At 41.9% G+C, this 22,935-nt stretch overlaps 1 protein-coding gene and 1 long non-coding RNA gene across 2 annotated transcripts in view; one reads left to right on the top strand and one right to left on the bottom strand.

Moving 5' to 3' along the window:
• The first annotated feature begins 840 nt into the window (after positions 1–840).
• Positions 841–22,372, top strand: LOC115368608 (uncharacterized). The gene is made up of 3 exons (XR_003929054.1): positions 841–852; positions 10,604–10,614; positions 22,132–22,372. It is a non-coding gene; the product is annotated as an uncharacterized LOC115368608 (long non-coding RNA).
• Positions 22,373–22,776: 404 nt separating this feature from the next.
• Positions 22,777–22,935, bottom strand: part of il11ra (interleukin 11 receptor subunit alpha) — a 92,502-nt gene continuing 92,343 nt past the window's right edge. The window contains exon 12 of the mRNA XM_030064799.1: positions 22,777–22,935. This exon is cut by the window's right edge and continues 467 nt beyond it. The gene's annotated coding sequence lies outside the window, so the exon portion shown is untranslated.

Raw genomic sequence — 22,935 nt, 5'->3', positions numbered from 1 at the left:
ACTTAAAAAAAAATCACAAATAAACCATTAAACCATAAATATAATTTAATAATGATCATTTGGAGTGTAACATCAGGGGCCGGATTCTCCAAAGGTTCTTAAGATTAAATTTCTTCTTAAGTTCCACTTTTTTTTCTTAAGTTTGGGTTTAAGAAGAATCTTAAGATATTTTCGAATTCACAAACAAAATATCTTAAGAATCCAAACAAAAGATCTTAAGAATGTTCTCAACTTTATTCTTAAGATTTTTCTTAAGAATAAATGGGATTCTTGAAAGAAATGATCTTACTATTTTTCTTAAATAGTATCGTAACTTTAAGACAGGTAAAGGTCGTCTTAAGTAACCACATGCTGTGTGAAGGTAAGCTATTTTCCAAACATCTTTGATTAATTTAGAGCCAAATTTGATTATATAACATAGATTAATGTAGTAGGCTAATACCTTAATAATTTTACATTGTATATGCTAACATAGTGATAATGGTTATCTAAACTGTAATTCAGCCTAATATCTAAGCCAGTATTTAGACACATAGAGGCACATATATTGTTTCTGAGTCTATATGAAGACATTTTGTTTAGCCACCAGTCACCACTCAAGTGTCAATTATATTTAGATTCCATTAACTAATAGGTTAGTAATATCGTCGCTGTCCAATACAAAGTATGTATCTCAATTTTTGAGAAAACACTTTTATAACATCAAATCACAGTTGAGACTATAATGGATATTGTTTTGTTGTATTTTAGATGGAGCTGCTGTGGGTTGCAGCTCGAGGCTGGTTTGTTTACATAAAGGTAGATAGTTGAGAAGTTCGTAAGTGGAAAAAATTAAGAAGTTCTTAAGATAATGTGCAGCTCTTAAAAATAAATAATGGGGAATAGCACTTGAGAACATTCTTATGAACTTCTCATTTTTTCCTCTTACGAAACGTCTTAAGATTATTAGTAAGAACTTTTTGGAGAATCTGGCCCCAGGACTGTGGGACCTGCTGCTGCATAGTCTGAGCCTAGGTCATCCAGGTGAACCGTAATCCCTCCAGCCACCAGGCCTGCGAGCTTTGTGCAAAAATACATGAAAAAAAAAAAAAAAAGGCGGGGGGGTTTAAGAGCTTCAGCAGGTGCAGTCTCCATGCAGGGCCAGTACATCACAAAAAGAGAGACCGGAGACGCGCATGTGGTGAGTGCACCTGTGCTAAGTTGACATTTCCCTTTATAACCTATCAGAAACAAGTTTTCAAAAAGAATCTGTCCATGGTGTTTGGAGGAGCTTTTCCAGTTTTTAAAGCTGCTCTGAGTGAAGAGCGGAGCCGGGGAGGGGCCGGGTGTGGCCCCCGACGCTGAATCCTGGCCACCCCGACCACCACGCCTCTGATTTTTTTTTTCTTTTTCATATGCAGAACCATTTTATGCTCATGTTGTTTTAGCAGCCTGAGTGAGTGAATCAATTAAAGGGAGTGCGACCTGAAAAAGTGACGATTTGGCCTCCGCTGCCAAATCGTCAACACCCTTTGGTCCCAGGTGGGCGTAATGCAGTGCTCCTAAACCTTAAGTAAGCGATGTCTACTCATAACCTATGCCATAATCATCTCGGGACCCCAAAAATTATCTTATGACCCCCCATTGAAATGTCGACTTAATACAGATATAATCACCACATGCAGCTCCTCTTTTTTTCTCTTTTATGCAAAAACACCCACATATTAATGAAGCCAGTGCAGAATGAGTGGAGTCTGATTTCCATCACCACTCTGCCTTTAAATTAACATTTTCTGCATAGAAATAATGTTTAAATATAAACAGTTAGTATAAACAGTTAGTAATACTACTACTACTGCTGTTTAGTTTTAACACTGGTCCTCCACTACTCTGCATCTTAACTGTTTATTTATTATTTATACTATTTATATCTTAGTTAACATACACTCATTCTGTTTTTAAATATTGCAACCATCTGTATATTTCATATTTACCATCTGCATGTTCCATATTGTTAGATGTTTATATTTTTACTGTATATAGTATTTATTGTATATATTTTTGCATTTATTCTATTTAATTTTATTTTTTGTTTCCATTGCTGCTGTAACGTAAGAATTTCCCAGTTTGGGATCAGTAAAGAACATCTATCTGTCTATCTATCTATCTATCTGTCTATCTATCTATCTATCTATCTATCTGTCTATCTATCTATCTATCTATCTATCTATCTATCTATCTATCTATGAAAAGTTAAAAAGGACGGTAACAGGCTACTGGAGACACATCTGCTTCTCTGGGTACACACACACACACACACACACACACACACACACACACACACACACATTACAGTATAATTAAAACCTGCTTTTTCACAAGCACTCATACACCTGCCATGTTCTCTCTCTCTCTCTCTCTCTCTCTCTCTCTCTCTCTCTCTCTCTCTCTCTCTCTCTCCCTCTCTCTCTCTCTCTCTCTCTCTCACACACACACACACACACACACAAACACACACACAATTGCACATGCACACTTTCCTTTCTCCTGCCCCCATCAACACACACACACACACACACACACACACAGCAAACCGTCTGCTTCCTCAGCTCCTCTCTAACACGTTCACACCAGCATGGAAAGTGGAGCCTCTCAACTCCCAAGATGCATTCTCTCTGTCACACACACACACACACACACACACACACTCCACATGTATCCAGATGGATCATGTAGTCGAACGTCACCAGGACAGGATTTAGACCCCCACACACACACACTCACACACACACACACACACACACACACACTCTCCTACCTCAGCGACAGGAAGTGGAGCTTTCATTGTGCTGGAGGCTAAGTCAACAAATAATGTTAGACAAAGTGCTCAAATGCTTGACCCCAGACACACACACACACACACACACACACACACACACACACACACACAGACACTAAAACTCTTGCGAGCTTCAGTATTTGGCCTTTGAATGTAAGAAAGCCCTGTCTGAGAGCAGCACAAAGTCAATGGTCACCGCTTATTAGAGCTCTGAAAAGGGCAAAAAATAATAAACCCATGACTCCATGCAGCTCCGTGCAGCAACATCCACCTCTTCTTAAGTCAAATAATCACATCAGGGTGGAAAAATATTTCCACTGCATTTCAGCCCTGCCACAAAAGGACTGTCTCGTTAACACAGGTGAGAGTGTTGACGAGGACAAGGCTGGAGATCACTCCGTCATGCTGACTGAGTTAGGCCCAATCCCAATGTCCACCCTCACACACTCACTGACTTTGAGGCGCGCTCCCGTTAAGTCCGTGAGGGCTTAGGGTTGTCCCACTGACAAATCATGAAGTGTGTGAGGGATCTCTCGTGGACTTTTTGAACCTTTAATTCACCCTTTCCGTAAGTGGGCATCTCCGCAGACTTAAGGCCCATTCATACCCTTTTTTCGTCCGTCCGTCTGTCTGTCCGTCCATCCGTCCTCTACGTGTATACACTTCATACTTCCGTATGTCTTTTGTGTTGGCAGTGCCAAGTGCCAATAAAATGGCATTAATAAAACACGGCGACTGTGGAAGAAGTTATTTTATTGTATTTGCCCCGCAAACGTAAAAAAACCCCCCAAAAAACAAAAAAAACCCCACACATTTCGGTGGAACGTGAGGCCACTAAAACCTCAGCTGCCCCTTCTATGGGGAGTTTTGGTGTTTGGTGCTGCCAATGCGGGAAATGGATGATGAGCGGCATTTCCAGTATTTCAGGATGTCCGCCCCAACTTTCGACAAGTTAAAAAAAAAAAAAAAACTTTTGACAAGTTGCAACACCACGCTCCATTTTAAAATGCCTTTGCAGATCTTCTTCGTGACTCTGGTGATTTGATGACAATGTGAGCTATAAACTCAATACTGCCCCCACGAATTCCGTTGGTATTGCTCCGTTTCGTCCGTAATCGTAAGCTCCCCCGCTTCGTGCAAAATGACGGACGAAATGATCGGACAGGACGGATGAAATGCTCCGTCCGTCTCCGTTTCCGTCTTTTACGTAGGGTATGAATGGGCCTTTAGCGTCACAATGCAATAGTTCATTGCATTGTGACGTATGACATGAATCCCCTGAGGAAACCAGCTGGCGGCCGCTATAAAAGCGAAGTGAAACGAGCGAATTTGTAAACAAAAAACATGGAGGGTGCAATCAGCAGTGACGCCACAAAAAAGTTCTCATGTGAGTATAATATTTTATATTATACTCTTGTCCTCGAGCAAAGCAAAAAACGTAAAATAAAAAGTCCCAAAGCTGCGATTGTGAGAAACATGATGCATCGCTGTTGACAACCAAACAAAGGGCTGTCCCATTGCCTTTTTATAGTACTTGAGCCCCTTGCAGCCTCACGCACTCAATCACTTTCCAGGTGCAGCTACTTACGTCAGTGAGGGCTCAGGGCTCAGGGCTTAGGGAGGAGATTGAGATTCAGCCTTAGAATAACAGACTGGAAGCTTTAAAAGGAGGGTGGCGCTTGAAATCATTGTTCTTCCTCTGTTAACCATGGTTACCTGCAAGGAAACACGTGCAGTCATCATTGCTTTGCACAAAAAGGGCTTCACAGGCAAGGATATTGCTGCTAGTAAGATTGCACCTAAATCAACCATTTATCGGATCATCAAGAACTTCAAGGAGAGAGGTTCAATTGTTGTGAAGAAGGCTTCAGGGCACCCAAGAAAGTCGAGCAAGCGCCAGGACCGTCTCCTAAAGTTGATTCAGCCGTGGGATTGGGGCACCACCAGTGCAGAGCTTGCTCAGGAATGGCAGCAGGCAGGTGTGAGAGCATCTGCACGCACAGTGAGGCCAAGACTTTTGGAAGATGGCCTGGTGTCAAGAAGGGCAGCAGAGAAGCCACTTCTCTCCAGGAAAAACATCAGGGACAGACTGATATTCTGCAAAGGGTACAGGGATTGGACTGCTGAGGACTGGGGTAAAGTCATTTTCTCTGATGAATCCCCTTTCCGATTGTTTGGGGCATCCGGAAAAAAGCTTGTCCGGAGAAGAAAAGGTGAGTGGTACCATCAGTCCTGTGTCATGCCAACAGTAAAGTATCCTGAGACCATTCATGTGTGGGGCTGCTTCTCAGCCAAGGGAGTGGGCTCACTCACAATTTTGCCTAAGAACACAGCCATGAATGAAGAATGGCACCAAAACATCCTCCGACTTCTCCCAACCATCCAAGAACAGTTTGGTGACAAACAATGCCTTTTCCAGTATAATGTGCTCCATCAACAACCTTGCCATAAGGCAAAAGTGATAACTAAGTGGCTCGGGGAACAAAACATCAACATTTTGGGTCCATGGCCAGGAAACTCCCCAGACCTTAATCCCATTGAGAACTTGTGGTCAATCCTCAAGAGGCGGGTGGACAAACAACAACCCACAAATTCTGACAGACTCCAAGCATTGATTCTGTAAGAATGGGCTGCCATCAGTCAGGATGTGGCCCACAAGTTAATTGACAGCATTCCAGGGTGAATTGCAGAGGTCTTGAAAAAGAAGGGTCAACACTGCAAATACTGACTCTTTGCATAAACTTAATGTAATTGTCAATGAAAGCCTTTGACACTTATGAAATGCTTGTAATTATACTTCAGTATAGCATAGTAACATCTGACAAAAAGATTTAAAAACACTGAAGCAGCAGACTTTGTGAAAACCAATACTTCAAAACTTTTGGCCACGGCTGTAGAGCCCTTCATAGCCAAACGGTGGTTCGGTTCTTATGGGTAGCATGTTGTGTTAGCTTAGCATAAACACTTGAAGTCTATAGGAGTCGTTAGCCTGGCTCTGTCAAAGCGAAAAAAATAAACCGGACAGCAGCTCTGAAGCTGTTTTTATTTACACAGTGGACCATGTGGGTTTGAAATTCACATCTTAAGAGTCATTTCAGGAGAAGTCAGATGGTGGCGCTGTAACCTCTGAACACATTTATCCCTCCGTCTATCACACTGATCCACACACCGCTGATGGTAGAGGAAGATCCACCACAAATTAACTTCTCCTTCATGTCGTCTTGTTTTTATTTATTTATTTATTTATTTATTTATTTCAAGACATGTATTTCAAATCCACATGATACACTGTGTAAATAAGATATCTTTATTATAATAATAATAATTATTATTATTAAATTAAAATGACTATATTTATGTGGCAGAAAGTTCTGGAAAAGAGCTGCATCCATCTCTCTGGACTAATGTATAGAAAATGATGAACTATGTAATTTATTTATTCATTTATTTATTTTTCCTGCCACTCGATCAAGAGAATCCTGTCTTACTGTACCATCTGATGTCATCCAGTGTAACCCAAAATTTATTTGAAAAGCAACTGCCTTTAACAATTTACCCACATCAAGCAAAATTAATAGAAAAAGGAAATTAAAAAATAAATGAATAAATTCTTCTTCTTTCTCTTCCCATCACTCACAGCTCTATCAAGTTTTAGATTCTGGCTTTGCACAGCACTGTGGTCGGCTGCAGCTGTTTTTAAATGTGCTTTATAGATAAATTTCACTTGGAATTTGGCTACTGTTATCTCTAGCTAATAGTTATCAGCTCCAGCGGGGCGATCAGATAAAAGCGGAGCAGCTGTTGTGGCGGCAGCGGACCCGGCCGACCGGCTCATGGTGACAGATCCGTCCGAGCCAGGCCCGGGCTTTTCCTCTGAAGAAGAGTCAAGATGATTCCAGCTGCCAAATGTGGGAAACATTACCATGATCTGGTTTTCATCCTCAATAAAATAAAAAAAGAAGTCTGTTTTGTTTTTACTGTAAGGTGGAAGCATCCTGAGAGGTTTGAAGACACTGGTTCCAGAAAGCCACAGCTATAACCTCACTGACGAGGCAGAAATAAAGAGGAGCGGAGACCAACAGACGAGCTGCCGACCAGGATGCAAACGACAACCGTGAAGGCTGAGCGAGGCGATGTTGTCATTCTTATGAGACGTTTCTTTCAGTCGCTGGCAGAAAAGCAGATTTAGGGATTAATTAGACACACTCCCTCCAGCAGAGAAATGGAAACTGTCCAAAGGAGGTTGAGTTACAGGCCAGAGCTGACAATGGAAAATCTTCCTTGCTAAATTAAAACCTCTTGGACTCGCTGCGTTGCCGAGCTTTATTCAAACCACAGAACTTTATTTTATATTCTAGTGGAGATCCCGAGAACTCCAAAGATCCCAAATATGTGCTGCTGAATCGCAGGGAAATGTGAATAAAATGATGCACAAGAAGTGTCGATATTCTCTATTTGATGTGATGCTGCAGCCATATATTTTTATATATTTCCTTCAGTATCAGTGTGATCAATGAAGCTGCAACCAGCAGATACAGAAAATATATATGGCATTGTTAAATATGGAAAATATGCGTATAAATATGGAAAAAGGCTTTTTTTTTTCTAGCTTTCAAACCAGTTAAGGGGGAATTTAAGGGTTAGAAATCAGAGTTTAAGTTGAAAAATTAGAGTTTAAGGTGTTCCTCTTATTTTTTTTTATTGTGAAGACAAAATAAGGGTTACAATGGGTGTAAATGAACAAATGAGTGAATAAAAAACAAATGAGTAAATAAAAGTGTATGTGTGAGCTTGAATAGTTAAAGAGGACCCCAGCAGTGAAGGTGCTGGACATTAGAGCGTGGAGCCTGTCAGGACTCGATGGGTCAGGCTGGGTTTGGATAAAAATTAGGACGTTATGTTCACGTTCGGGTCGGGTTCGGTCCCATCGGCGTTGTTTTAGTGCAAAATGATGGACCTGCTGTCTGTTCTGGGCAACTTCCTGTGCAGTGCCGGAGTTTCCGTGATGACGCTGAAGGCAACACGTAGGCTGTTTCAGGGTATTTCAACGTAGCGATGGAGGACGAGCAAAATCTCAGGCTCGGGTTGGGTTCAGAAACTAAAACAGATTGCTTGTCGGGTTCGGCTTGGACTCGGTTACTGTGCTCTCAGGCTCGGGTCGGGTTCAGACAAAATTACGTGGCCTGATCCGCACTCTACTGACACTCTACTCCGGGGTCCAGGTGTGATCAAGGAGTTTGATATTGTCTTTCAAAGATGCTGTGAGCTTCTCCAGGTTTGCAAACCCTGATATTCGACCGAGCCACTGATTTATGGATATTTTGAGTCTAATTCTGCAGCTTTGCAGGGTTTAAAGTGTTAAAAACGGAGCAGCACAGCTCCGCTCCTTCGGGAAACGAAGGCGGCTGACACAGATTGAGCAACGAGGACTCGGTTACGGGTCTCCATTATGCTCGGCTGCACACCTGACATCAGAGACCAGGAACTGATGTCCATTTTCCTGAGAAGTGCCGACGTTACAGGAAAGTCCAGAGATCAAGAGACGCTTCCTCGGGCGACGGGAAACCACAGCAGGCAAACATCACCTCCGTGGGAATTGTGGCCACAGCCGAGTTTTTGAACGTATTACACAACAGGCCAGGACAACGATCTCTGCTGAAAGATGACTCAGACCTTCTTAATCTACACAGAACATCACTGTGTTGTTGTTTTATCCCTTTGAGGCTGCAAACACGGTCTCACAGATCACTGAAAATCTATTAACAGCTTTTCATTACTGTCATTCTATTTATCTTTTTTGCTGTCTCTTACATATCTTATCATTCCTGCACTGTGTTTGCCTTAATTGGTATTTTTTTATTGCCTTTTTTTATTATTTGCGTTTGTTTTACTTTGTCTTCTCTCTCTTGTATCTTTATACTAAACACTTCATTTCTTCTTCTTCTCATCCTTACTCTTATTCTCATCCTTCATCTTCTTCTGTCTTCTCCTTCTCCTTGTTTTCTTCTTCTTCTCATCCTTCTTCTTCTTATTATTCATGTGATCAGATGCTGCTGCTCATTTCCATGTTCCCTTTTTTCGGGACAACACGTTTCCCTCGACTCCCCGGGTGTGAACGCTGCAGCCTTTCCAGACGCGGCTCACGAGCTCTCTGCATAAATAAATCGGTGGAGAATTTGTGGGATTTCGGAGATCTGTAATTATTCATTTTGGTGGCTGTGTAAAATGCCTGACTGATGAAAATTTTAAATGATGCGGCGACACTTTCTGGAGGTTTTCCCCTCGTCGTGCTGCGCTGAGAGCGAAGCTGGGTGGCCTTGTCCCTTGATTACCACAGTCGCTCAGAAAAATTCCTCTTCCTCCAGATTGACTGGCTGAAATTACTGACGTGCAAAATAACGGACCCCTACTGGCGGCGTTAATGCCATCCGGAGGGATCTTGACAGCACACTGGGGCGACACAGCTCCGAATGTTGAGATGCTAAATCAACTGGGAGGATGACACAAACCAGCCACGCCAGTGAGTGTAGTGGCAGTGTTGTGAAATAATGTTAAGACCTCATGCCGTGCAGTGAAGTTACAATGTGAGGAGGCGACCCGGTGCCTCACTGCGTACAGGACGTCCCACACAACACCAAGGCCAAGCTGCAGGGCTGTGCGTCTGATCTGAGGCGATATGATACGGGTCTCCATTCACCGCCAGCGATCTGATAGATTAAAGATGCATAAGCAGCAAATACCAATGCAATACGATACGATTCATCCCCCGATCACGATGCAGTGTGATTTCAGCACAATGTGATGTGATGTGACGATGCAAAGGAATGATGCCGTGCAGTTCAAGGAGTTTGATTATTGATTAACCAAATGAAGTTATGGCCTTTCACAAACCGGCCTTGTTTCATAAGTCATGTACAAGCATTCAACACTGTGAGGCTTTAAGGTTCTCCTACTTGTATACAAAGCACTTTATGGGCTAGGACCGAGCTACATTGCCAACTCCCTTATTGGCTATGCACCCCAAAGAGCACTGCGATCGTCAGCTGCTGGTTTATTGGTTCCCTACAACAGTCGAAAGAAAATTGGGGATGCCGCCTTTATTACTTTCGCCCCTAACCTTTGGAACACACTACCTTTAGACATCAGGGAAGCCAGCTCACTAGACATCTTTAAAAGAAGATTAAAGACCCACCTTTTCGCTCTAGCCTTTAACTAGCTCCTATTTTATTCCACACTGTTGTCTTTTATTGTTTTATTTGCATCTTTTGTTTTATTTCAAATTTTATTTCAATTTTTAGCCTTTTCTTTTTAATTCCACCCTGTGCTGTGTTTTATTCTTTTTGATGTTTTATTTAATGTGTTTTCAAATGTTCTTCTTTTTATTGTGAAGCACTTTGAGCTGCAATTCTTGTATGAAAAGTGCTATACAAATAAAGTTTTATTATTATTATTATTATTATTATTATTATTATATTTGCAGATACAGAAGGATATCATGTGTGTTATTGTCTTTGAATGAGAGCAGCTGTTCACCCGGGGGCCTTTAAAAAATAGCAGTACTTTGCTCTCCACTCCTGAGGCTGTGAGTGTGAGATGAGTCCCAACACGAGGCTCCACCTTCACACCACGTCGCCGTCTCAGGTGTGTGATAAGGTTCGCTGTGCTGCCTGTGTGCTTTACAGCAGCACGTGGCGGCACATTTTGCACGTTGTGTTAGATTTGTCAAGTTTTCTGTCTCTCTTGTAGAATCTGTTGTGTTTCCAAACTTTACATTTGTAGCTGGAGGGTGTGTGTGTGTGTGTTTGTTCTTTAACACAGATTATTGTTGTTGTTAACCCCTGCTGCTCCGTAATTTAAGGTAACGGAGGACAAATAGTCCATCATATCAAACTGTTGGATGGGTCATGTTTCTAATTAAGGGCAGAGGACATCTAATAATTAAACAGATCGGATTTTATCAAAGCAAAGATTCAAAAAACAACTGAATCTGGCTGATGACGTGTTAACTGTCATGTAATGCTGTGAGATACAAAGCCATGATGAAACAACGTAAAGACGCTGACCGTAGTTCCCTTCATCTCTTCAAATTGTTAAGGCTCATTTACGCTCATCATTAAATACGGACGTGGAGTCGGAGTCTTCTGTCCGTCCTCTGCGTTCATTTCATCTGGATTTGTGCGGCTTTTCAGGAAGCTTACGGATACAGACCAAACAGGAGCATCACTGTTGGAAATCGTTGGGGAAGTGTGGCCTTTAGTTCAAGAGAGACCGGTCTAGGAGCGAGACATGAAGAAGAAATTTTTTAAAAAAAATTAATAATATTAGAGAAAAGGATTGTCCGTCCTCCTGTGGCGATGTGTTCAATGACCTCACAGACCATCACCATTTCCAGCGCCGCCTCCTCTTCTGCCTCTTCGTTGCAGCTCCATTATGACGACCTCCTCCACCGCCGCCATGTTTGTTGTTGGCGGAGACTTTGGACTCTGTGCTGCCCTCTGGTGGATTTACCGCTGAACCTCCATGTCGATGTATGAAGGCAGTGACGGTTACATCATTTGCAAACACATTACCGTATTGATCTGAATATAAGACGATATTTTTTCCATTGAAAATGCCCGGAAAAAACGCCCTCGTCTTATATTGGGGGTCTAAGCAAATACACATGTATTGTACTTGCGTAAGTTCCGTGCTTGAATACAGCACACTTCCCCTGCTCTGGCACGGTTGGAAGGGGTGTGCTCCAGTACGGTACGGGTGTTCATGCACGAGCACATGCACGGTCATGCACGCAGCGTACGAACGTGGATACAACATAAATCATGCAACTTTCCTCCTGCCTCCACAAAATCGTTTAATGCGCGCAGCGATTACCGGCGATTGGCCGCGTTGCGCAATCAATAATCAACCATGTTGTCTGTGTCGCTGTCCATGGTGCTGCTGCAACCGCGTATAAACAAAAGTTGATTTATGATGAAAGGTATATATGGCAGTCTGTGTGCACCGCGCACCTGTCAGATCCGGCAGACCTAACGGGGAGTGCGGTGCTGCACTGTGTGCGCCGCCACCCGGTTGAATGTAGCAGCCAGCTGACGTGCCGCTCCGGCTGTCAGTTGGACGCTTTCTGAAGTTACCTCTGAAACTGTCAAGGTAAATAAACATCCCTTAACCCTGGCCCTGAGTGCAATGTGAGACGGTGGCGGTCTCAGAAAGAAGAGCTAAAAAATGCCCACAGCCAGAGAAGAGCTTTTCGTGGTCCAAAAACTGGTCGATTAGACGAGATTGACAGGAGGGTGTGCGATTTTGTGAATGAGAAACGTAGTGAAGGACTGCCCGTTACGAGGGCTGTGATGCAGCAAAAAGCACTTGAAGCTGCCACAGAGCTCAACATACCCCGCACTGAGTTTAAAGCTAGCATGGGCTGGTGTTGCAGAATGCAGTGGCGGATTTAAGAAATTTGGGGCCCAAGGCAAAGGCAGGCATGGGGCCCTCTGAGATGAGAGGACAACACACAAAACAGGGGCCCCGAGACACACATAATACGATAAGCATTCTGCTGGCATTTTAGCGAAAGTATTTTAATCAAAAACATAATTAATGTGCGCAAATAAGTAATAACTGTATTAACCATAAGTGTATGAGGAGTTTTATGGGGCCCTCAGGAACTTGGGGCCCTAGGCCACCGCCTAGTTTTGCCTAATGGTAAGTCCCCTCCTGGCAGAATGTCCATATAAAAAGTATTTTTCCAAAAAAGGGTCTTGAAAAAGAGGGGTCGTCTTAAAATCAGGGTCATCTTTTATTCGGGTCAATACGGTATTTATTTTCATACGTAAGGGAGCATCAAGACATATTTGTCATGACCAGCTGGAGCGGTGGCGCCCCCGGTGGCTCACCTGGTAGAGCACGTACCTTATATCCAGTCCTTACCACAGCCGAGCCTTTTGCTGCATGTCATGTCCGTCTCTCTCCCCTCTCTGCTGTTTCTCTCTGCTGTCGCCGTCAAATAAAACAAAAATGAAAAAAGAAAAAACAATTTGAGCAGATGAGAGGCGAGCGCTCAGGTGAGTGTCTCGGGGGACAGAGGCCATCCAGGAAATGTGAAGACGATCCAGGCTCTCCAAAAAAACAAAACAAAAAAAAAAACCACTGGAACAAGCACAGATAAAAAAAAAAAAGCCTTTATTTCAGGATCATAAAAACTCCACCATGTTTCAAACAAACACAGGTGGCCTTCACCGGGGGATGATGAAGGGTCCGCTTTTAATTTCAGTGGCCTGGATTGAAGAGCCTGAATCATTTTTTAATTTTTCTGAATGGCCAAGAAGAAAAAAAAAAAAAAAAAAAAACGAAGGGAGGCTGGCGGAGACGCAGCAGCCGATCAGATTTATTTCTCTGTTGCCTTTTGCTCTTTATTTTCTCTTTATTTGCTTTAAAAAAGGAGGTCTGGTGCTCGTAGTTTTCACTGTTTATTAGTTTCAGTTTTACTCCGTTCGACGGCCCTTCCAGGCTTCCCCGTCCTTTAGCTCTTTTTGGCCAGACCTCCAGACTCCTGTACTTTTGGTGAAATTATGACCATTTTTTGTAAATAAAATTATAATCTTGCTTTAATCTATCCTCAGGTATTAGGGCCTTCTTTATATGTTTCTGGCCATAAGCTTGAGGTTAATTTTTTTTCCCTGTTATTAACTTTCTTCTTCCCTTTCTTGTGATAAATTGAGATAAATTGTTTGCTCCTGTCATTGCTAGAGTGATTAATTACTAAAGAGCCTCAACATATTTTTGTGCTCTCTGGGTCTTCAGTGCTTTTAAGGGAGTACTACAAAATGCGACTCAAGCAGAAGTACTGTTACTGTGACAATGTTTTACTCAAGTGGAAGTACTGCAGTCTACTGAAGTAACAATAAAAAGTAACTCCTTTGAAATGTACTCTGAGTAAAAGTGACTGATTTTAGAAGCAATAACTTTGATAGATGAGATTTCTTCCACTGAAATTCGAAAAAAAAAAAAAAAAATCGAAAAGTTCAAACTACATTCTTTTAATTGGAAATTAAAAAAAAATGCACCAAAAAAAAAAAAAAAAAAAAAAAAGTAGACAGATTACTCCTCTCATCTTTGCAAACTGGACATTTATTGTGAAAGGCCCCACAGTGTTTGAGTTGATGAAGGTCTGGATCCTGATGCTTCCAGAGAGCGTCTAGACTCTGTTCTCTGTGATACTTGAATAATTTTTTTTTTAAATACTCAAAAAAGTACTATTGCACAAAAAAAGCTACTTTATTTCAGTAATCTGAGTAAATGTAATTAGTTACTTTCACTCCTGTTTTAACCTCACGCTGTACTTTTAATTCAGCACACACTCTCTTTAAAGGTGGATATTTTCTGCCTTACTGAAGCTGCCTCCGTGTGAGTGTGTGAATGTGTGTGTGTGTGTGTGTGTGTGTATAAAGCCAAGGGGCCGATGCTAACCTTCTCTCCTCCTGAATTATTTCTACCAGTCGTCTTGTTTGCCTCCTTCTTCTCCGCCTCCCTGTCGTCTCTCATCTCGTCACTGAGTCTCCCTCCTCTCTCCACTTTAATCCGTCGCTTTTCCTTTGTCATTATATCGTGAAATTATTGTATGCTGTATTATGAGTGAGTGAGTGAGTGAGTGAGTGAGTGAGTGATGTGACTGGCATCTAAAAACCTGATAATGATGTATTTATACTTTAAACATCTGTCTGTTTTTTTAAAGATGCATTTTCTCATTTTGGCTACAACAGCAGAGATGGACAAGAGAGACAACAGAGGGAGGGTTAGGGTGAGCCACCACAGCGCCCCCTATCGCTCTATTCTAACTGTAACCCAGCAAGTTTCTATTCTATCACCAAAATAAAAGCAACATATAATAAGGATCTTCAGAATTGGAGTCCTGACAACAGACCGGCCCATATGATGTCATGCAAAAGGGAAAAGAAGTAAAATAGGAATTATGGAGTAAGATTATTTTATGTTTTCGAGTGGAAATGTTTAGATTTAGTGGAGCACAGTGTGTCCAATCATGCAGTGAAGGGCAAAGTAAATGCAGATTTTTATTTCAGTTGCTTATTTATTTTTGAATGTGTGATGCTGATACATGAACACACCTCACGTTGCATTTTAACAGAGTTTGTGATGAGCAGGAGCTTCAGTCTGCATGTACTGATGACCCTCATTTACTGATTTGTTTTTATGTTATTTTATCTGAATTTTCCCACTTGTTTTTACTACCAAATTGTTTCTCATTGTTTCTGACGATGACAAGAAAGTCTCTAAGTCTCAGTCTAAGTTTTTTTTTTTTTTTTTTTTTTTTTATGCAATTAGATGAAACTCTTGCAGCTGGACTTTAACCGGCTGCAAGGAGTGTGAGGGTTGGATCCAGTGTCCTGAAAACTACCATAATAAACATGCTGGATATTAGTAAAGTGCTAGAAAAATTCCCAAATAAAGCTAGATTTTTTTTTTTTCTGTTGAAAAGGTGGGGGCATTTTCGGAAGATGAAGATACAGAAAAAGGTGTGTGTAATTTGTGAAGAAGAAAATCAAAGTGAACTCAACAGAGTGCCACAGGAGCTCCCGGTGTGATAAAATAGTATTTATTTCACAAAAAAACATACAAGGACAAGGGGGGGGGGGAGAAAAAACAGCTTATGGTGATATCTGTCGTACACATAAAGCAAATAAAACCTAAAAAAAACAAAAAAAAAAAACAGACTATGTACATCTGAGAATGGACGCCTGAGTGTAATTTGAGTTGTAGAGACTAAAACCAACAGGCTCCACCTGCTCTCGCATCGCGCAGACGAACGCACAAACAACACCGAGGAAACGGTCATGTGATCAACAGGCGATCGATCGATCGACTCGCTCGCCCGCCTTGAGCCTCAGAAACGGGTGGACAGGGTGAGAACGGCGACACAAGACACTGATACTGCACATTGCCCACATCGAATACACTTTCATGGATGGTAGTCAGACGTCAGTGTCTTTTTCCGTGCCGATTTACCGGCGGGAAAATCACTGGAAATGCGTTTGACCTTTTTCCTCACGTTCACATTTGCTGCTTCAGCGGGGAGGATCTGACCGTTTGCACCTGTGTGTAAATCCAGGGATACATACGGAGATGTTGTTCTAAAATGATTAGCATTCCTATCTTTATTAAGGCGTTCCTGCTTGGTTAGTTTATCCTGATTTGACAACAAGCAAAGCCAAACCAGGTCTAATCTTTTATGTTATGAGGACGGCGCTGCACGTGGAGCGGAAAAAAACCAAAAAAAACCCCCCAAAAAACAAAAAAACAAAAGGCATCGGAAATGAATTTGGTCATTTCCAGGCCTGTGAAAGTATGGAAGGAAGTTGTTCATTTTCCAAAGCACACGATGATTGCGCCTATTAACAGCAGCCCGGCTGTGTCAGCGCTGACGTGCTGCATGTTGTGCTGAGATTAACAAAAAACAGTAAGACGGCACTCAGCTGTTATCCTGCTGAACATGATGGAGGAAAAAAAAGTCCAAACATTATGTCATTTTGCAATTTGTAGAAATCTTGGCCCTCAGCAAACTAAGTTTAAAGTCATCAGTTCTGATCTACAGAGTGCAGTTCTTCATCTGTCATCACGGAAACTAAGCGACTCATTAAGTCCAACATGGATCGAGTTCCTCTCATTAAATTACCAGCTGGATGAGGTGCAATCTGACAGATTATGGAGACAGCGTTGATGTTCTGCCAAGTGACCATGTTAAGTTTTGATTTCCTTCTTCGACAAAAACAGAACCACAGCCTGAGAAACTCTTTTTTTTTTTTTTTTTTTTTTTTTTTTTTTGCATTTTGTTTGATGCTCAGAAACAAACATAAAAATCGTCTCACAGGCCGCTTCACTGTTGTGGTCGACACTCTGGAGTTTCTGTTAGTGGAACCAGATCCGCTGTTTGGACCGTTTGGGATCGCAGGAAATCACTCCTGAGCCACAGCTAAACAGAACTTCCTCCTCCTCTGTGCAAACACCCAGATAAGTCCAGACAGGGAGATGTGTCCACCTCCAGGGGGCGACGCAGAGCACTAAAACTGGGCCAAATTGAGTCAAGTGAACAGCGGCCGATGGGACTTTTCTGGTAAATCAGCTCTGAAAATCATATTTTTTTTTTAAACGTGCATCGGTGAAAATGACCACACTAGATGATAAACATCTGTGATTAAATGAATGAAATCTGGAAACATTTTGGGGAACAAAAAAATGCTTTCCCCCCCTCTGGTTCTGCAGCCAGTCACCAGCACGTCGCCTCGATGCTTAAATCTGCTGAAACGGATATTATTTTTACATTTTACATACTTATTCTGCCTTTATTATAAATATTGGTGCCGTGGAACAAGGACAGTAGCAGTCCAGGTGGTGATAAATATTTAGAATCAAAAACAAGGATCATTTTTATAGCATTTAGCCCCATTGATCGCCATTTATTCTGTGCAACACTGCCCCCGATGGCCAGAAGACTGTACTGCACTCTTTCTCTGTATCTCTGGTCCTAGTTTGACTCTCTCTCTCTCTCTCTCTCTCTCTCTCTCTCTCTCTCTATGTGTGTGTTGTTGCTCCTGTGTAACACACGCATGAATTTGGGTTAAATGTCAGATTTACGATATAATAGCAGAGGAACTGCCACACTCGGATAAAATCTTTAAATCACGTTTCATGCTGTTTCTCCTTGTTTGGACCGCCTTTGTAATCAGAGAGTAAAAACATTAAATGACAGACTGCCTTTTGGCCGCGCGCAACCAGCCATGTTTCACATAGTTTTCCATATATAGTTTGTGCTTCATCAAAAAATAAAAATAAAAATAAAAATTAAAAAAAAAAATTAAAAAAATGGGTGAGTTGCGTATCCCTAAAGCACAGGGCAAAGGTTTTACTGTCTTTGTGCGTCTTGCTGTGCTCAAAGTGGCAGTGATAAGGGTTTATGTTGGTGTGTGTGTGTGTGTGTGTGTGTGTGTGTGTGTGAATTATAGTTAGTCATGAGCAGCGGGATATTAATGGAAAGACTGAATTTACACAGGCCCAAACAGATCAGATCATTTAGCCTAAAGTAGTTCTGATATCCAATTACACAGCAACAAACACTGATTTTTTTATGCTTTTCCCTCGTATTTAAACAGAAAAAAAAACAAAAAACAGCTGTGTGATACTAAGAAAAACAAAAACAAAGCTTTCCTCTCTCTCTCTGTGAATGCCGTCACATGAATCTACGGGAAGCCGGCAAGAAATAAATTGATTTGTGGTTCTGCTCACCGCATTGAAGATGAATTAAAAACAAAGTGTGGATTTTGGAAAGCGAGTTCATCGAACACATTGTCCATACAGTAACCGTACAGTAAAAGAGCTTCATATAACTGGGGGGGAAGAGACGGTGGACACAAATACATCATGATGACGGGGGTGGGAGGGTGGGGTGGGGGGTTTCCCAGACATGGACACGGCCCAGTCACTGGCTCACATCTGATTTATAAAACAAAATCCATTCGGCCTCTTGAGGTCTATTTTGCATTGTCATGTTTCTTGGAACGGTTGCATCACATTGTCAAATCTGGACCCACTTCCTTTTTTTTTTTTTTTTTAAATTTCCAAGGAAAGAGGGAGGGAAGCTGCCGTGAGCGACCAACTCTCTGCTGACAACAGCTTGGATCCAAAAAAAAAAAAATTAAAAAAATAAACTTCCAAGGAACTAAAATGCTGTTATGACTTACAGGATATTAGTTAGAAAATAATGATAATAAAAAAAAACACCTTTTGGCACGTTGGACAGCCGATTGAAAAAAACACAAAAGACTGGGTGAACTCATGTCTGGGAAACGAACCCAAAGAATATACAAGTTTTTTTTTTTTCTTCTACATACAAACATCACTTATAGTAGTAACATAACATACATGAAATGTTTCTCATAATGATTAATATACAATAATATACAAAACAAAACAAACAAAGCTTCAATTGGATCCATGCATAATATGTAGAACTAGCTTGAGAAAACATACAGTTGCCCAACCTGGGAAAAGGTTTGACTCGATGCACCTTGTGTTTCTAATACAAATTACATAGTCAGTCAATGAGTCAGTCAGTCAATCAATCAATCAATCAATCAATCAGTTGGTTGATAACGACACAGCTTTGGATCAACAGGATATAATCACAACAACCGAAAGAAAGACAAACAAAAACAACCACAAATGTTTCATGTCGGATGTTTTGGGGACTCTTAGTTTTGTTTGTTGGAGGAAGTTGGTGGAGGCGCCGGCGGTCACAACGCCCCCTGCTGGTCTGGGATAGGAAGTCCCCGCTGCACCTGCTAGCGGCTCAGAGGCTCTTAGCATCTGTTCTACATGGTTTTCCATTTGTAGGGTCCATATCAATGAATTCTGCAGCCCTCAGTCACACAGCAAAGGTTGTGTCGTCGCTCTTAGCCAATCAGACGGGACGCTGGAGCCCGGGATCGGTCACGCGGACCTTCAGAGACCCGGGATCCAGATCCGACTCAAGGAGGAGCCGTTTTTGTTTTTAGCCAGCAAAGTTCATAATGCATTAACGTTCACTAATGCATAACGCACACTCGTTAGTTTGCTAATGAACGATGCTAAGGCATTAACATTCTTGCATAATGCGTAAATGTTTGCTAATGCGTAATGCTAATGCGTTTAAATCTTCGCAAATGTAATAAGTAAAGTTGGCAAACTCAATGCGGTAATTACAGGAAGTTTGCTAACCTTAACCACCACCTGTTCCTCACCTTAACCAGGTTGTTAAAGAGTGCTACGCTAATAAAAGCTAATGAACGTGCCTGATGGTAGCGTTTGATTGGTTAAGACAGACTGATGATGTGAACGGATGCTAACAGCCTCCGAGCCACGAGGCGGTGCAGCAGACTCGCCTGAACCTGCAGGGGGTTCGGGCCTGACGGCGTCCCTGCAGGGCTGTGAGATAACAGGTGAGTCAGGTGATGTGCGGCACAGGTGTTCATCCACGAGAAAAAAAAAAAATCCCTGCCATCTGACTGAGCTAAAGTGACGCTGAACCTCCTGTTTCCGTGGCGACAGAAGCTTTGAGTCTCGTTTCAGCTCCTCTGGCCCCAGATGATCGATGATGATTGATTATAGATCGTGCTGCATGAGTCACAACCAAGTGACATGACTCAGTGAATTTTAAACATACTGAACTGTTTTTTTTTTTTTTTTATTCATTTATTTTTTGGAAATGAAATATGGTTGCCATTCTGTAAACGTTTTTTTTTTTTTTTTCACATTAATGGATCAGATTTTGGCTACAAGTGCTGCATCACACCATTAACTTGAATCGCGGTTTACAAAAACTTGAATCAGACTGAAATGGAACTGGACAAATCTTAAACTGAAATGCCTACGGTGAAGAATCACACTGCCGGTTTTATCGAAATGTGTAACACTAAGAGCTAAAATTATAAAATATAATAAACCAGGTCTCGTTTTGAATTGTATGTTTTGTTACAACAGAATGACGTTAATGAACCATTAAATTTTAACATCCGTTTTTTTAATTTTCCACTTGCTACTGATGAACCACTGCCTGCTTTTATTTTGAAAAACCAGAAGCACCTGAAGCCAGAGCCAAACAAGAGCCACAAGTTTCTTTCTTTCTTTCTTTTTTTTTTTTTAGCAAATGGACCCAAATAAACTGTTTAAATTGACTGTAAATTTCTGAGCGATCAGGCAGGAGAAGGAACCAGCTCCGTTTTGTTTGTTTTTGTTTGTTTTGGTGAAGCCGTGTTCACCGCCTGAAATGTGTCCGGTCTTTGTGTTTTATCAAGTTAAGATACGAGCGGCTGGATTCAACTCATTTCCTCACATATTTGCACCGTCACAACGCGCTGCACGCATCCGTCGTCCTCAATGGAAGTGAGTTATGGCGGCGCGTTCTCGGCGACACCCAAAAACTCCACGGCTGCCAAGCATCATTTTCATAAAATGCAACCCGACACGCCAAACTTTTTGTTTTCCTGCAGCGTTTCTTCACTTCAAACTGATGATCCCTGGTTACGGCGGGATTTTTTTCTGTTTTTCAGTAACATCACCACATTTGCCTATTTTGTGTAATCAGATGAATTAACCGTTGCTGACATGTCATTTAATCATTTTAATGATATGGGACTTCTCTGTCTCTTCAGGGAGATTCTTCTTTCTTTCTGCTGGGTCTTCCTCAGGGTCCAAAATTTACCTTTTGGCTCATCAGCCAATGAGAGGTAAACTTACAAAAATATTTGTTACCAGCCATAAAACTGCGTCATACTGTGTTTCTGAGCTTCATAAATTAGCCGGGATCTTTCTCTTCACCTTCTTGTTTTCATTTTGAAGATTGAACACCCGAAAACAAAAACCACAGAAAGTGCCAAACAGCGGTGAGCAGCTTTGATTTGATTGGCTGACGTCACCATAGGTACGGTGGTCAGTGAACGTCACGTTAGTCTCAGTCGGTTGATGTAAAAACACTGCGATGCAAAGCTGCCTCCACGCTGTAATCCCAGATTATTTACTGGCTGGTGAACCCAATTTATTTACCCGCCGAACCCCAAATCTCCCTGCGTTTGGCTGGTAAATGGTTCATTCTCTCCTCACTGTGTCCTCCTAACCTGCTGTTTCTAGGACTCCTAACGCTCGACTGAACCCGGGCCCGACTAAATGTGCAAAAACAAAACGCACCGAGGAGCCCGAGGCGTTCAGCGACTGCGTCTTTCTGTCTTTCAGTCCCGTGTTTCTGCTCGAGGACTCGCAGTTTAATCTGCCGTCCCTTTGTGGTGTCAAACTGTTTCTTCCCACTTTCACAGCAAGAAACAACGAGGCACCCATATCAAACATCACAAAGCCTATCGGGCTGTCAGGTCTGAATTTCTAAGGTAGTTTTAGAGTTTGCATAAAATTAAACCTTTGTGGAAAATGCAAAACATGTAGAAAATGCAGACGGCAGCAGACCTTCTATGATTCTTCTGTGAGAATCTGGGATCAAGTCACACAATTTCATGATTTATGAAGCCGAATGTGAGATGGGGAAATAGTATTTTGATTTTATCTGAATCAAATTTATCGACCACCTGACCGACAAGGCCTGACTGGATCTGTGTTTTCTGTATCCTCGTTTGGGACGGGTCGCGGAAAATGTCAAATTCGCCGTTTTTATCATTCAGAAAGACGTGACGCTGCCGTTCGCCATCCCGTTTCACCAACGTGCTCGTCGTTTTCACGCCTCCTGGGACTGAATCTGTGTGTGTGAAGATCTCTGGACAGCTGAGTGTCATAATGCTGGTGGTTTGTGAAAGGCCAGTATCTCTCTCTCTCTCTTCCTCTCTCCTCCTCTCTTCCTCTCTTCCTCTGAGGTACGCATGCATCCAGGTACAGCGGATGGATGGATAGACAGAGGTATAAACAAGGAAAGAAAAAAAAAACAACAACAACAACAACTGCACTAAAGGTTTAAGAACACAAAACCGACATAACATACAACATGAAATCACTCGTCAGCGGTACGTGAAATAATTTGTCCATATATATTTATATATTTATCCCCTCTCCGTCCCGCACACCGCTCCCACACCCACACCTTTCTCCTCCATTTTTTAAAAAAAAAAAAGCTGCTTCTTGCCGCTCGGCTGAAACGATAATGCCCGGTACGTTGCTGCTTTGGCATCGGACGCACACACGGAGAATCTGGCAAAGAGTTCTGCTTCCTTCACAGCGTTGAGTCGGTCGGTCAGTCGGTCGGATAACGGATCGATCCGTTTCTTCTCACAAAGTTTCTAGAAGCCCCACCCGATGAAAAACTAAAAAAAAAAAAATATATATATATTTTTTTCGAAATCTCCTGGCCAGAAAATAAAATGAGAAGTAGAGTTCCCCAAGGAGAGATGAAAATGAAAGAAAGAAAAGACAAAAAAATTAAGTGGACAGAAAAGTTTTTTTTTTTTTTTGGGAGGGTCAGTCAGGAAATAGATAAGTGTCCTAGAAATTGTAGAAACTTTCCTAAACTCCCAACTTTCCTTTCCCATGTAAAAAACAAAACAAAAACCCCAAACAAAACAAACAAAAAAACACATAAG

Source organism: Myripristis murdjan, chromosome 12 (assembly GCF_902150065.1).
Source record: "Myripristis murdjan chromosome 12, fMyrMur1.1, whole genome shotgun sequence".
Classification (NCBI taxonomy): Eukaryota; Metazoa; Chordata; class Actinopteri; order Holocentriformes; family Holocentridae; genus Myripristis; species Myripristis murdjan.
This window is presented reverse-complemented; position numbering and strand designations above follow the sequence as displayed.